The sequence below is a fragment of the Lucilia cuprina genome, chromosome 4, assembly GCF_022045245.1.
Source record: "Lucilia cuprina isolate Lc7/37 chromosome 4, ASM2204524v1, whole genome shotgun sequence".
In the NCBI taxonomy this organism is placed as follows: domain Eukaryota; kingdom Metazoa; phylum Arthropoda; class Insecta; order Diptera; family Calliphoridae; genus Lucilia; species Lucilia cuprina.
The window spans coordinates 8,967,344-8,983,647 of NC_060952.1; the positions used below are offsets into that span (position 1 = coordinate 8,967,344).

Here is a 16,304-nt window from a genome sequence, read left to right on the forward strand (position 1 = left end):
CGGTCTAGTCTAAATACTAGTCTATTGACCATCCTATAGATGTGACTTTTCACTAGACTACAGAGCTGGTATAATCATCACTGCATCGGTAAATCAGTCCAGCAGAAAAGAACTTCCAAAGAAGCGAAAAAGAAGTAAAACTTATTCCATGGAAGTACTGAAAAAGACCTGAAGAAGTTATAATTTTAACACAGGCTTGTCATTGGAGGGATGTCCTTTTTATTTGATTCCAAATTCACCACATCTGAAGACATTCACAGGAAGTAATTTTTGTGTTTTTTTTTTATTCCAAATTCACCCCATCTGAAGTCATTCACAGGAAGTAATTTTTGTGTTCTTTTTTTTTTGAAGTTATTATGAAGTGAAGTTGTAGTATTAGAGATGAAATAGAAATGTGTTAGTTTCGCTTCTTTGGGCGTCAGTAAATATCACTTCCAACGAAGGTAAAAATTAAACTTAGTGCTACTTTTGAAGTGGTGTTAAATGTTATTCTTTTGGAAGTACTTTGTTTTATTTTTGCTGGGAGTATATGGTCTAGGCTATTGACTAACCTACGGATTAGTCTATTGACTATTTTTTTACCAATCTGTGGGCTATTCTATGAACTTTCCTAGAAAAAAAACAATAACTATTTTTATTCAAATTTAAAAAAGGTGCTATGTTTTATAAATATTTTGGAATTAAATATAAATGCGTTTTTCAAATCAAGAGTTTCAAGTTAAAATGTTCTAATATTAAGCTACTACATCTACAATGGTATAGTATTCCAATCTGGTATGAATTAAAACGAAAAAGTAAAATTTTAAAAATTGTTAATAAAAAGAAACAGAAATAGAAATTACTGGAGTATTCTGTCATTGTAAACATAGCTTTAATACCTAAGAAAAAATTTAGAAAAATATTACTAACTTGTAATATGTGGTCTTGCTATCTGACTTGTTCTGACATATTTATAATATTCAGAAAATATTTTTTTTTCAATCATGACTGCTAGAATTTCATAACAAAAAATATGTTACCAAATATTTAATTTTTACAATAACTTGTGTTTTTTTTTGCAGAATAAATGAAAATTTATGTATGTAAATACAAATACAAATCTTTACTGATTATTAAATAACTTTGGTCATAAATTCCTACGCTTATATTATCCTAAAACAATAACCATAAATAAGTACCTCAAACTATGCAATAAACTAACATTCCTAACGAAAGCCTAAAAATATGCCAAAAACAATCGTTCAATTTTTACATAAATTTTTATTAAATTATTTTAATTAAATTTTTTGAAAAATTTTCTTACAAACGATAAAGAAAAAATAAAGAATAATTTAATGAATTTTCGGGTGTGTACGTCTGTTTGTATGTTTCATTACTTCTTTTTTCGACTTAACTTTTTGTTCTTAAACATTTTTATGATTTTATATTCGTATATAATAATAATAAAAACATAAAATTATAACATGTACAGCAAAAACCAAAAGGAAAACAAATCAATATTTTATACTAAGAAAAACAAAAAAATGTAAAAAACAACATTTGTATGTATTTGAATATATACATACATTTTATAATGGAGATGAAAAAGTTTGTTACAAATGTACAATTTGTTTTGGGAGCACTTTATGTAACTTCGAACTTATGGCTTTGAAAGTTTTTTAAAATAAATAATAATTTTTTCTATAAAAAAATTTTTAGTGCTTTTTAAATATTATTTGGTAATTTATAATTTATAATTTATTTGAAATTTTCTATATTTAAAATTTTTTTTAAAAAGGTAGTATTTCTACTACTATTTTGAAATTGACAAGTAACAAGAGGTTTAAGATCTATGCAATAATTTTTAGTTAAATTTTTGTAGAATTTTTATTTTGTTTTCAAAAAGTACTTTTTTAAAGTACTAAAAAATTTTGTACATTTTTTAAAATATTAAAAATTTTATACTTTTCTAAAATAACTTATTTTTTATATACACATTTTCCATATTTAAAAAAAGCAGTATTTCTACTATTATTATTAAATTGAAAAATTAGTAAGGATTTCAAATCAACATAATCTGCAAAATAAACATTTTATATATTTTTATACAATCTACTACCTTTTCGAAAAAAATTCCTTATAAATTAGTAGTATTTACAAAATATCAAGAGAACACATCGTACATCATTTTACATATTTTTGAAAAAAAAAGTATTATAACAACAACTATTTTTGAAATGGAAAATGGTAACGAATTCATATCGACTTAATCTTTACAATAAATTTCTGCTGATATTTTTTAACATTTTCCTACTTTTTTGAAAAATCTTCCTAATAATTTACAAAAAATATATATTTTTATAACAGTAATATATCTACTACTTTTTTGAGTTTAGTGTGGATTTCAAATCAATATATAGTTTCAGTTTTTATTTTTTTTTTGGAATTTTATTATTTATTTTTTAAAAAGTACTAAATAATTAAGTACTTTTTAACAAGGTTCGGCTTGAAAGTACTTCTAACTGAAGTATTTGTTATTACTAAACATATTCCATACACAAATGTTCTATATTTAACATAATTTAAAAAAGGTAGTATTTCTACTACTATTTTTAAATTAAAAAGTAACTACGGATGTCAAGTGAACTTAATTTATGCAATAAATTTCTATAATTTTTTTACAATTTACTACTTTTTAAAAAAAAAGTACTTTTTAACAAGGTTAAACTGAAATTATTATTTTCTTAAAGTGTTTACTATTAAAAACCATATGCCATACAAAAATTTTCTATATGTAAAATATTTTTAAAAAAGGTAGTATTTCTACTACTATTTTTAAATTGAAAAGTAACTACGTATTTGAAGTCAACAATCTTCTACAAAAACATCAGTTACATTTTTTCTTACAAATTAATAATTTTTTTTTTAAAGTACTAAATAATTTAGTACTTTTCAACTTTCTTCTTAAATTTTGAAGTTTTTGTAACAATATTAGCATTTCTTTAAATTTATTAAAACTTTTTAATAATTTAATCAATACAATTAATAAGTTAATCAATACAAATAAATTCGAGTTCAATTATATATGTATATTTTGTTCAACACAGCAAGTTTCATAAAACATACTCACACTTCCAGAGATACCAAAACAAAATTGTACAACACTAACACAAATACAAAATAATAAAAACAACAACAAAAAGGACGAATAAACTCCATCGTAACCGTTATGGGAGAAAAGGCAAAATAATAGAAATAAAAATACAAAACTTCAAATGCTTTTTGTATGTGTTTGTGTGTACTACAAATGTTAGAGAGGAAATATGGTGATATACCGTTATATGCTGAGTAAACTACACTTTAATCCATAGACACATACAAACAAACTCACATCTATACAATATTATATATTATACAGTATACTTTCATTTGGTACAATTGCTGCACAGTGGGTGTTAAAGTGGATATTTTTGAAATGTTTTTATAAAAATACTATTAGTTATAAGCAATTAAAAGGTAAAATGTGTAATTTATTAAAGTAATGAAAGACAAACTATTAGAAATTTCTTGAAAAAAAAAACTAAGAAAAAATTTTAATAAAAAATATTAATTTCAAACAACTTATAGCTAAACATACTTCAACAAAAGACCCATACGATTCCAGAAACATTTATGTATACAGATACCAGATTTCTTCAAAACTTCTATCCGTTTAAATGTCCTAGTCGAATTGAAAACCACTTTCGTTTACCATTTAATAACGACTTCCTCTAACTTAAGCCCACAGTTCCAATTATTTGCTTAGTATGTATGTACTAAGTACATATGTATGAATGTTTGTGTGTTTTAGTATATTGTACATCCTTTAAATGTTAATTTGTTTTCTTCTTTTTGTACTTTTTACTAAACTTGTTTTTTATGCCTTCAATTCTGCAATTTCTTTTGATTGTTTGTTATTGTTTCGTTTTTGTAGTTGTTGTTCTTGTTGTTGTTATTTTTATTGTTGTGTTTTCTCTTATACTTTTTCGTCTGTTTGGATCCTTTGAGAATTTTATTGTTATTACTGCCAACTAAACAGAACAGCCCTTATTGCTTTCAATTTGTAATAACACTCAAGAAAAATTAAATTATTTTAAAGAATTTGTTTATTAAATGGTTGTTGTTTTTGTTTTATTTTATATTGTATTTGTTTTACTTTTTTTTTTGAAAACGAAACGAGAGAAGCTGTTAAACATTCATTCATTTGTTTTTGAGTATTTTTATTGATTTTGCTAATTAAATTTCTTGTTTTTTTATTTTTGTTTTGCTTAAGTTTGCATTTTTGTATTTAGTTTTAACCTGCCAATATTGAAAATGTTCACATTTCTTTCGTCACCTTAACGTTTCTTACTCCTCTTCTACAGCATCATCTTGTTTCTTTGTCAATTTTGTTTACATTTTTCATGTGTTTTGATTTTTTTGTCTTGTTTTTTTTTTTATTTACCTAAAGGTGGGTGTGTTGTAAACAGTCATTTATTTAATTTTTATTTACCATAAACCTTTAAAAATTTTAAGGTACAATGCATTTGTGCTAATGTTAGTTTTTACCAACACATTTAGTACAGGTTTAGTTCTAGTTCAGTTCCAGTTCAGTTCTAGTTCTGTTCTAGTTCTGTTCTAGTTCAGTTCTAGTTCAGTTCTAGTTCAGTTCTAGTTCAGTTCTAGTTCAGTTTTAGTTCAGTTCTAGTTCAGTTCTAGTTCAGTTCTAGTTCAGTTCTAGTTCAGTTCTAGTTCAGTTCTAGTTCAGTTCTAGTTCAGTTCTAGTTCAGTTCTAGTTCAGTTCTAGTTCAGTTCTAGTTCAGTTCTAGTTCAGTTCTAGTTCAGTTCTAGTTCAGTTCTAGTTCAGTTCTAGTTCAGTTCTAGTTCAGTTCTAGTTCAGTTCTAGTTCAGTTCTAGTTCAGTTCTAGTTCAGTTCTAGTTCAGTTCTAGTTCAGTTCTAGTTCAGTTCTAGTTCAGTTCTAGTTCAGTTCTAGTTCAGTTCTAGTTCAGTTCTAGTTCAGTTCTAGTTCAGTTCTAGTTCAGTTCTAGTTCAGTTCTAGTTCAGTTCTAGTTCAGTTCTAGTTCAGTTCTAGTTCAGTTCTAGTTCAGTTCTAGTTCAGTTCTAGTTCAGTTCTAGTTCAGTTCTAGTTCAGTTCTAGTTCAGTTCTAGTTCAGTTCTAGTTCAGTTCTAGTTCAGTTCTAGTTCAGTTCTAGTTCAGTTCTAGTTCAGTTCTAGTTCAGTTCTAGTTCAGTTCTAGTTCAGTTCTAGTTCAGTTCTAGTTCAGTTCTAGTTCAGTTCTAGTTCAGTTCTAGTTCAGTTCTAGTTCAGTTCTAGTTCAGTTCTAGTTCAGTTCTAGTTCAGTTCTAGTTCAGTTCTAGTTCAGTTCTAGTTCAGTTCTAGTTCTCTTGGTGATTTAGTTGTTATTATTTCTATATTTTTTTAGGCAAAACGTGCTTATTTTTGGTCTTTTGTTATTATTCTTTTATTTTCGATACAGATGTGCTAATTAGTATAACCAGCCCCAAAATACCTACATATGTATGTATGAAAATTCTTCTTATTATTCATATTTTATTTGATCGCTTCAAACTAATATTCATTATAATAAATATTTGTGTGTGAAATAATACAGGTGTAGGTGTTTTTATTTTGTTTATTTCAAAAAAAAAATTGTTGTCGTTTTTTATTTGTATACTCTGTGGTGGCACAAGTACTATTTTTGTTTATTTATCCAAAAATCATAAAAAATTTACAAACGAAATTATTTACTTCATTTTAGGATTCTATTAAATATATTTACGTCTAATCGTTATGAAGCAAATTGTTTAATTAATAGAACTGATAGGTTTGCGTGTTTATTTATACAAAATTTCAACAGATAGAGCTCCATTTTTTAATAAACATATTAAGAATTTAGAAAATTAAAAAAAAATGTATATGTATTTAACATAAACAGAATTGAACTTTGAATTTTGATTTTTGATTTTCTTTTGCTACTGCTATTAATATTATGAGCGGCAACATTATTAGGGCGCCGACTAGTTGGTTATGAAAGTATTTATGAAAAAGTGATATGTAGACATAAGTTCAAACAAATCTTCCCGTGCTTTGGAAGTAATATAATTTTATATTTATGTATATTTTATAACTGAACAAGAACTGAACAAAAACTGAACTAGAACTGAACAACAACTGAACTAGAACTGAACTAGAACTAAACTAGAACTGAAGTAGAACTGAACTAGAACTGAACTAGAACTGAACTAGAACTGAACTAGAACTGAACTAGAACTGAACTAGAACTGAACTAGAACTGAACTAGAACTGAACTAGAACTGAACTAGAACTGAACTAGAACTGAACTAGAACTGAACTAGAACTGAACTAGAACTGAACTAGAACTGAACTAGAACTGAACTAGAACTGAACTAGAACTGAACTAGAACTGAACTAGAACTGAACTAGAACTGAACTAGAACTGAACTAGAACTGAACTAGAACTGAACTAGAACTGAACTAGAACTAAACTAGAACTGAACTAGAACTGAATTAGAACTGAACTAGAACTGAACTAGAACTGAACTAGAACTGAACTCGAATTGAACTAGAACTTAACTAGAACTGAACTAGAACTGAACTAGAACTGAACTAGAACTGAACTAGAACTGAACTAGAACTGAACTAGAACTGAACTAGAACTGAACTAGAACTGAACTAGAACTGAACTAGAACTGAACTAGAACTGAACTAGAACTGAACTAGAACTGAACTAGAACTGAACTAGAACTGAACTAGAACTGAACTAGAACTGAACTAGAACTGAACTAGAACTGAACTAGAACTAAACTAGAACTGAACTAGAACTGAACTAGAACTGAACTAGAACTGAACTAGAACTGAACTAGAACTGAACTAGAACTGAACTAGAACTGAACTAGAACTGAACTAGAACTGAACTAGAACTGAACTAGAACTGAACTAGAACTGAACTAGAACTGAACTAGAACTGAACTAGAACTGAACTAGAACTGAACTAGAACTGAACTAGAACTGAACTAGAACTGAACTAGAACTGAACTAGAACTGAACTAGAACTGAACTAGAACTGAACTAGAACTGAACTAGAACTGAACTAGAACTGAACTAGATCTGAACTAGAACTGAACTAGAACTGAACTAGAACTGAACTAGAACTGAACTAGAACTGAACTAGAACTGAACTAGAACTGAACTAGAACTGAACTAGAACTGAACTAGAACTGAACTAGAACTGTACTAGAACTGAACTAGAACTGAACTAGAACTGAACTAGAACTGAACTAGAACTGAACTAGAACTGAACTAGAACTGAACTAGAACTGAACTAGAACTGAACTAGAACTGAACTAGAACTGAACTAGAACTGAACTAGAACTGAACTAGAACTGAACTAGAACTGAACTAGAACTGAACTAGAACTGAACTAGAACTGAACTAGAACAGAACTAGAACTGAACTAGAACTGAATTAGAACTGAACTAGAACTGAACTAGAACTGAACTAGAACTGAACTAGAACTGAACTAGAACTGAACTAGAACTGAACTAGAACTGAACTAGAACTGAACTAGAACTGATCTAGAACTGATCTAGAACTGAACTAGAACTGAACTAGAACTGAACTAGAACTGAACTAGAACTGAACTAGAACTGAACTAGAACTGAACTAGAACTGAACTAGAACTGAACTAGAACTGAACTAGAACTGAACTAGAACTGAACTAGAACTGAACTAGAACTGAACTAGAACTGAACTAGAACTGAACTAGAACTGAACTAGAACTGAACTAGAACTGAACTAGAACTGAACTAGAACTGAACTAGAACTGAACTCTAACTGAACTAGAACTGAACTAGAACTGAACTAGAACTGAACTAGAACTGAACTAGAACTGAACTAGAACTGAACTAGAACTGAACTAGAACTGAACTAGAACTGAACTAGAACTGAACTAGAACTGAACTAGAACTGAACTGGAACTGAACTAGAACTGAATAGAACTGAACTTGAACTTAACTGGAACTGAACTAGACCTGAACTAAAACTGAACTAGAATTGAACTAGAACTGATCTAGAACTGAACTAGAACTGAACTTGAACTAGAACCGAACTAGAACTGACCTAGAACTGAACTTGAACTGAACTAGAACCGAACTAGAACTGAAATGGAACTAGACTATTCATCATTATAATAGCTGTAGCATATTCTGTAAATAATATGACAATTCTTCAACTTTGTTAATCTGGTTTTTATGATGGTCTGGGTTTTGCTCTTTCTTATAAAATGTTTAACAAGACGATGATGATAATGATGATGACATAGTTTTTAACATTCGAGTGTTTAACAAACCGATGAAAATAAGTATAATAATGCATTTTACTTTATTTATTATGTTTTATTTTATTTTCCAGCTTTTGCACACTGTAAAAGTAATATAAACAATACTCATAATGATGAATGGGTTTTAAAACTAAAACTACAGATTATTTACAAATAAAATGGAGGCTGAATAATAACATAGAAAAAAAAGATGGAAAGAGAGAAAGCATAACAGAATAAAGAGTATATAAATATAATGGAACATTCGAGGAAAGAGAAAGAGAGAGAAAATAAAACTCGACATTTGATGAATTGAAATCAACAGCAAAAAACACAACTATTGAAGGAAGCAGAAGATGGAACTGAACTAGAACTGAACTAGAACTGAACTAGAACTGAACTAGAACTGAACTAGAACTGAACTAGAACTGAACTGGAACTGAACTAGAACTGAATAGAACTGAACTTGAACTTAACTGGAACTGAACTAGACCTGAACTAAAACTGAACTAGAATTGAACTAGAACTGATCTAGAACTGAACTAGAACTGAACTTGAACTAGAACCGAACTAGAACTGACCTAGAACTGAACTTGAACTGAACTAGAACCGAACTAGAACTGAAATGGAACTAGACTATTCATCATTATAATAGCTGTAGCATATTCTGTAAATAATATGACAATTCTTCAACTTTGTTAATCTGGTTTTTATGATGGTCTGGGTTTTGCTCTTTCTTATAAAATGTTTAACAAGACGATGATGATAATGATGATGACATAGTTTTTAACATTCGAGTGTTTAACAAACCGATGAAAATAAGTATAATAATGCATTTTACTTTATTTATTATGTTTTATTTTATTTTCCAGCTTTTGCACACTGTAAAAGTAATATAAACAATACTCATAATGATGAATGGGTTTTAAAACTAAAACTACAGATTATTTACAAATAAAATGGAGGCTGAATAATAACATAGTAAAAAAAAAGATGGAAAGAGAGAAAGCATAACAGAATAAAGAGTATATAAATATAATGGAACATTCGAGGGAAAGAGAAAGAGAGAGAAAATAAAACTCGACATTTGATGAATTGAAATCAACAGCAAAAAACACAACTATTGAAGGAAGCAGAAGATGACGAGGAACCAAGAGAAAAATACAACAAAAAAAGAGTTTATGCGGGTGTGTTACAAGCATTACTTGCATTGATTTAGTGTATATATGTATCTGAATATCCTTAAATATATATGTATGTACATAAGTTGGTATATAATATAGAAAACATAAAACGCACCAGTGTGTGTGTATATAGTATATGTAAAGACAGATTTTCAAAAATTTGTTGCTGTTATCGTTCTTGTTTTATTCACGATGATACTGATGATGATTTTTTTTGTTGTTGCTACAAAAATAGTTTTTTTGTTGTAGTTGTTATTGTTATTGCTGCATAAAATAAAAACCTCCGAGACGACATTAATATATATTGTATACGACCTTCACCTATTTTCCCCATTTTTTCTACCAATGACTTTTATACAACATCAAATGAAACTGCAGCAACAAAACTCTTCATTAACAAACAACAACAGCATCATCATCATCAACAACATCATTATCACCATCATCGACGAACGAGCGAACGAATGAACAATTGAATAACAAACCACCACCCACTATTAGGATACACAAAATTGCACTACAGAGCAAGTGTTTGTGTGTGTGTGCATATATGTATGTAGTTTTTTAACTCAAACATTAATACAAAAAGAACCTTTTAACTCTACTCATTGCACTTACACTAGAACTTTTACTACATTTACATGATTACATGTCTATTAGAGAATGAAATCGTGAGTTAAAATAATTCATTTTTACGAATTATTTAAAAAAAATCTTTTTAAATCGAGAATTAAAACTAAAATTATATTAAAGTCCAAAAATTATTCGAAAATTCAGTTCTAGTTCAGTTCTAGTTCAGTTCTAGTTCAGTTCTAGTTCAGTTCTAGTTCAGTTCTAGTTCAGTTCTAGTTCAGTTCTAGTTCAGTTCTAGTTCAGTTCTAGTTCAGTTCTAGTTCAGTTCTAGTTCAGTTCTAGTTCAGTTCTAGTTCAGTTCTAATTCAGTTCTAGTTCAGTTCATGTTCAGTTCTAAGTAGTTCAGTTCCAGTTCAGTTCTAGTTCAGTTCTAGTTCAGTTCTAATTCAGTTCTAGTTCAGTTCATGTTCAGTTCTAGTTCAGTTCTAGTTCAGTTATAGTTCAGTTCTAGTTCAGTTCTAGTTCAGTTCTAGTTCAGTTCTAGTTCAGTTCTAGTTCAGTTCTAGTTCAGTTCTAGTTCAGTTCTAGTTCAGTTCTAGTTCAGTTCTAGTTCAGTTCTAGTTCAGTTCTAGTTCAGTTCTAGTTCAGTTCTAGTTCAGTTCTAGTTCAGTTCTAGTTCAGTTCTAGTTCAGTTCTAGTTCAGTTCTAGTTCCCTTCTAGTTCAGTTCTAGGGTAGTCAGAACAGGTACCAGCTGCTTAAATATTAAAATGGATATGGGCAAGCAAATTATTATTTTTTAGTAATACCCTTCACCATAGTGTATTTTAAACATATTAGTTTTATAAATTTTATCTTTTTCCTGTCTACATTAATACTACACCAAAAGCAAAACAAAATGAATTACAACAATGCTAAACGAAATAAAAAACAAAATACACAATACGAAAAATACAGAAAAACAAAAACAAAATAAACAACGCAATAAAACCAACCTACCTCCAAATATACGAACAGAATTTACAAAAAAAAAAAAACAAAATACGTATATAGCTCAATGACGACAACAGCATACAAAACGAAATACACAGCTAAAAAAGCAAATACATATACACACACGTGTACATCTTTTTCTAATATGTATACAGTGTTGTTGTTGCTTATTTAACAAAGCATGAAATTAATATGACATTTTTTGATGAAATTTTCAGAGGTTGTCTCGGTTTTTTGCTCATATCTCCGTTATTTACCGACCGATTTTGCTGATTTTAAACAGCGATCTTCTCGAAAGCATGTCTAACAGAATTATTGAAGATTCGGATCTCGCCGATATCTGGGGTCCTCTAAAAACTGATTTCAACAGACAGACAGACGGACATAGCTTAATCGACTCCGCTATATATAAGGATCCAGAATATATATACTTTATATGGTCGCAAAATTATAAATACCCTTTTCGCGAAGGGTATAAAAAAAAACATTTTAAAACAATCGCTTTCAAATAAATTTGTTTACTTATTTTGTCCGAACAGTATTATAAAATATTAACATGTTTTTATTTGTGAATTCTCCACACTAAACATCACTTCTCTTAAAAAAAACATTTTTTTAAGAAACAAAATTTAAAAACAACAACATTAAATACTTCAAACTCTCTGTTACAACGATGTTGGCCCTACCACCCACTAAACCTGTTTTATTCTATACGTATCTGTATTAAACACAAGAACAACAACAAAAGAAAATCTCATTCGTGCAACATACTTCAAAAAGCTGTATGTTAAGTGAGACATTATCCATGCACATTTAGCCACCAGCCATGACACTTTTCTTGATTTTTTTATATACATATATGTTTCATCTGTTTTTTTATACAAGTGTTTGTGATACAGATATGTGTACAATGTTCATTGTATGTATAAAAAAAAATCCACATTTATCTGTATATGTACATATAACATTTATAAATGTATAAACATTTGTTCGCATGTGTATTGAGTTGTATTTAAAAACTTTAAAAATTATTTAATGCACGCATTTTATAAATACCAGGAGTAGAAAAAAATACAATTTGTAGGTTTCTCTTTAAACTCATACCATGTACTTACAGATACAGTTAACTATGTATGTATGAATGTGTGGTAATGTCTGAGTTTTTGTTGTTGATTTTTCTGTTTTTGCTAGTAACATACATATGCATGTATGGATATACATCGATATGTGTTGTTGTTGCTGTGATAATACATATTTAAGCATATTTTATTCAAGTACTATTTTATTAATTTTGACAGATACATACACAAAAGCAAAATAAAAACATTAAACATTTGTTGTTGCTGCTATTTGTTGGTTTTTTACATATTGCACTCATAAATAAAATGGCAATTTGTTTTAAGTTTTAATTTTTTTTTTATTTTTTAATGTAAAATTTTATGTATTTTGTGGAAATATATTTTCAATAAAATTTCAATAAAGCCAAACATGCTAAAAATAAAATGTATATTTTTTTTCTACAAAAATTATTTGATTTGTTGTGAATACATTTAAAAGGTGGGTGTGTGTTGTTGCTACATTCATCTGCATGGTTAGCAAATAAAGCGTATTTCCATTTTTAATTAAATTTTTTTAAGCTACATATATGAAAAATATTTATTCTGGTTATAAATGTTAAATAAGTTTTTTGCAAAACAAAGGTAACACCTCATGTCGTATACTTAATATTCATTTGTATGACTACATTTGAAGAAATTATGTTTAATACGATTTTCTTATAACATTTTCAGTTTTTTTCTTTAATAAGAACTTTAACTTTAATTAAATTTCTTATAGTTATATAATTAAACGATATTTTGTAACAAAATACATGATTTCTTTGCAATAAATTACTTTCAGTTATAACTGATAATAATCGCTAACACTCATACGCCCCATAGTAAAATGAAATACAATGGTTACATTTGAAGATTTTATTTATTACTGTTTTTCTACTTTTTTTCTTTTTAACTGTTTATAACCCCTATTGTAAGTTAAATACACACGAGGCACATACAAGTAGCGAGGTTAGTTAGAACGTTTGAATTGTATAAAACTAGGAGCCGTGGCACTTTCCATATGAACCAAACATTTATAAAATTTAGATTTCGACAACGTTGTTTGTCTATACAGTGTTTTCGTATGTATGTATTAACTTTGGCAACGGATGTTGTTGAAAAATTATAAACATATTGGTGTCAATTTGGTATGAACAATTTAGGGAAAACATTATAGGACAAGTAATAGGAGGCGTGACACCCATAAGAATTAAATATTTAAATTCGTATATCTAGTCAGGTTATATAGTTGAAACGAAAAGTCGACTCTTCGACTTTTCGAATTTATGAAAGTCAATTTTTTGTATCTTTGACTTTTTTATTTAATTAAAAGTCAACTTTTAGACTTCTCGGCTTTAAAAATTTTATAAATAGTAGACTTTTCGACTTTTTTCTACTAATTTTTTAATTTTTTTCGAGTTTTTTCGACTATTTTAGAGTTTTGGCATGTTTTTCCACTTTTTTTTATAAATTTTCGACTATTTTTGACTTTTTTGACTTTTCGTCTTTTTACAACTTTTTAACTTTTATTCATGGTCGATTTTTCTACTTTTTTACAGACGAAAGTCAAGTTAACGACTTTTTTTGGAACATTATAATATCTGGGTAACTTAAATTTTTCACGAACAACTTCGACATTCATATGAACATTTTGGTAATAAATTCATGCGTTAATAACAAGCATGACACATTATGTATTTTGATTTGAGGGTAGCGTTGCTCACTAAGTAAAACTAGTCTTACAAAAAGAATTAATATGTTTAACTTAAGTTATGTTTAACCTATTGTACTTTTCATGAACAAGCAATGTCATAATTTGTCATACATCTGTCTAATATTCGTAGAGATTAACATTCACAAGTTCTAATGCAACACACACGATAAGTAAGTTCATTTCAATAAAACATCTTTAACATAAGCTCAATCTTTATTTAACTGGCAATAATGTATTATAATTGACCAACAGTCAAGATTTTAAGCAAAAAATGCTATAAAATAGCAAATAAAACAGCAATTTAAACGGCTGCAAGTAAAAACAATTACTTGGGTTACAACTTCACTTTTACGACAATAGCCAACCAAGTAAATAAAGTACGTATGTATTATAACAACGAAATTATATTGTATGCTTTGAATGCTCCATCAAATGATGCGTATGTGATCCAAAAACCAACATATGGTGTCCTATACCTCTTTAAATAAAAACTATCACAACAACAACAACAAAAACAATAGTGTATGAAAAATAAAACACATACTATAACACAGCACCCATAACCACTTTTGTTAAACTACTTCTCCTTCTTGATAACGCCATATTTTTTTTTTTACATTCACAAAATGTTTATTTTTTTATGTTCTACTACTCGTTCCCAAAACACAAATAAATATAAAGGCCGTATCACGGGTAAGGGTAAAAATTATAATATACATACATAACTAAATACATTTAGTATGTAGATGTTTCAATGGTTATTAAATTCATGGTAATGATAGTATTTTAGTTTTTCTTCATTTTTTTTCTTTTGTTTATATGGCAATGCCACCTTTAAAAATAGTAGTTAATATGTATGTATGTTGGTATGACTATGTTAATGTATGGGAATGTATGTTTTCTTAACACTAATAGTTGTAAGTTTTGTTATGTTGTTTTCGTTTAAGCCCATGCTATGCTCTCTTGTGCTTCTCAGTTTACTCTCTTGGTCCAATCTCTCTTTATAGTTTTCTCATCGCTCTCATTACTATTTAGTTTTTATGAAATTCCTTAACAAAACATCACTGTTATTTACATATCTCTCGCTCTCACCAATTCTCTATCTATCACATATTCTTACTCTTTTTTTATTATTTTTCTTATATTCTTGTGATGGTTTTATTTATTGTAGCAAAATAACAAAGTGGTGCCACCTAGTTTTGGTGGATTATGGTAAGGTAACCAGATAGTTTTATTTTAAGAGATACGTTTTGCTGAAATAATGTGGACTATAGTCGAAACTGAAATCAAAAGGTCATATTCCTAATATAATGTGAAGTACCAAAAAGTCTATATTATACACTCAAGTCTAGTTAATAGTATAGACGATAACCTCCTCCTTTGTTTAGTCAATAGATTAACTGAAGTCTCGGCTATAGTTTAGTCTAGTCTAAACTATATTCTGGTCCAATAGTCTCAACCATAGTTAAGTCTTTAGTCACGGCTATATACTAGATTATAGTCCAGGCTAAAGACTTGACTATAGTTTAGTATATAGTAATGTTAAAAGCTTAGACTTGCGTCTCTTTAGTCTATATACATATAGTCTTGAATATAGCCTAGCATGTAATTGATATGTGTCTAGTCCATAATCCAGAAAAATCTTCACTATAATCAAGTCTAATGTCCTAAATACAGTCAAGTCTATAGCGTGGAATCTTATATTCTTGACCATAGTCTATAGTTAAAACTACAGTCTGGGCTACACTATAGTCCATCATTAGTAATATACTATGTATAGAAGCAGTCTGGACTATGTATTTGTCTATAATTTGGTATGTAGTCTAGTCTATAGTCTGGACTACAGTCTAGTCTACAGTCTGATCTTTGCTAAGTATACTCTTTAATCTGGACCATAGAGTAGTCCATAATCTGTAATATACTCTAGTTTTTAGTGTGGACTACAGTGTGATCAATAACCTATAATCTGGACTAGTCTAGTCCAGAGTCCAATCTATAGCCTATATTCTATAGTTTAGTCTACAGTCTAATCTTTGCTATACTCTTTAATCTGGACCAAAAAGTAGTCCATAATCTATAATATACTCTAGTTTTAGTGTGGACAACAGTGTGATCAATAACCTATAATCTGGACTAGTCTAGTCGTTTTTTTACATAGTCTATAGTATATAGTCTATAGTCTAGTCTATGGTCTAGTCTATAGTATATAGTCTACAGTATATAGTCTATAGTCTAGTCTATAGCCTAGTCTATAGTCTACTCTATAGCCTAGTCTATAGCCTAGTCTATAGCCTAGTCTATAGTCTAGTCTATAGCCTAGTCTATAGCCTAGTCTATAGTCTAGTCTATAGTCTAGTCTATAGTCTAGTCTATAGTCTAGTCTATAGT

General features: G+C 28.6%; 1 protein-coding gene across 4 annotated transcripts in view; it reads right to left on the minus strand.

The window, feature by feature from the left end:
• Positions 1-16,304, minus strand: part of LOC111685954 (probable serine/threonine-protein kinase DDB_G0282963) — a 68,074-nt gene that overhangs the window by 46,139 nt on the left and 5,631 nt on the right. The window lies entirely within an intron of this gene.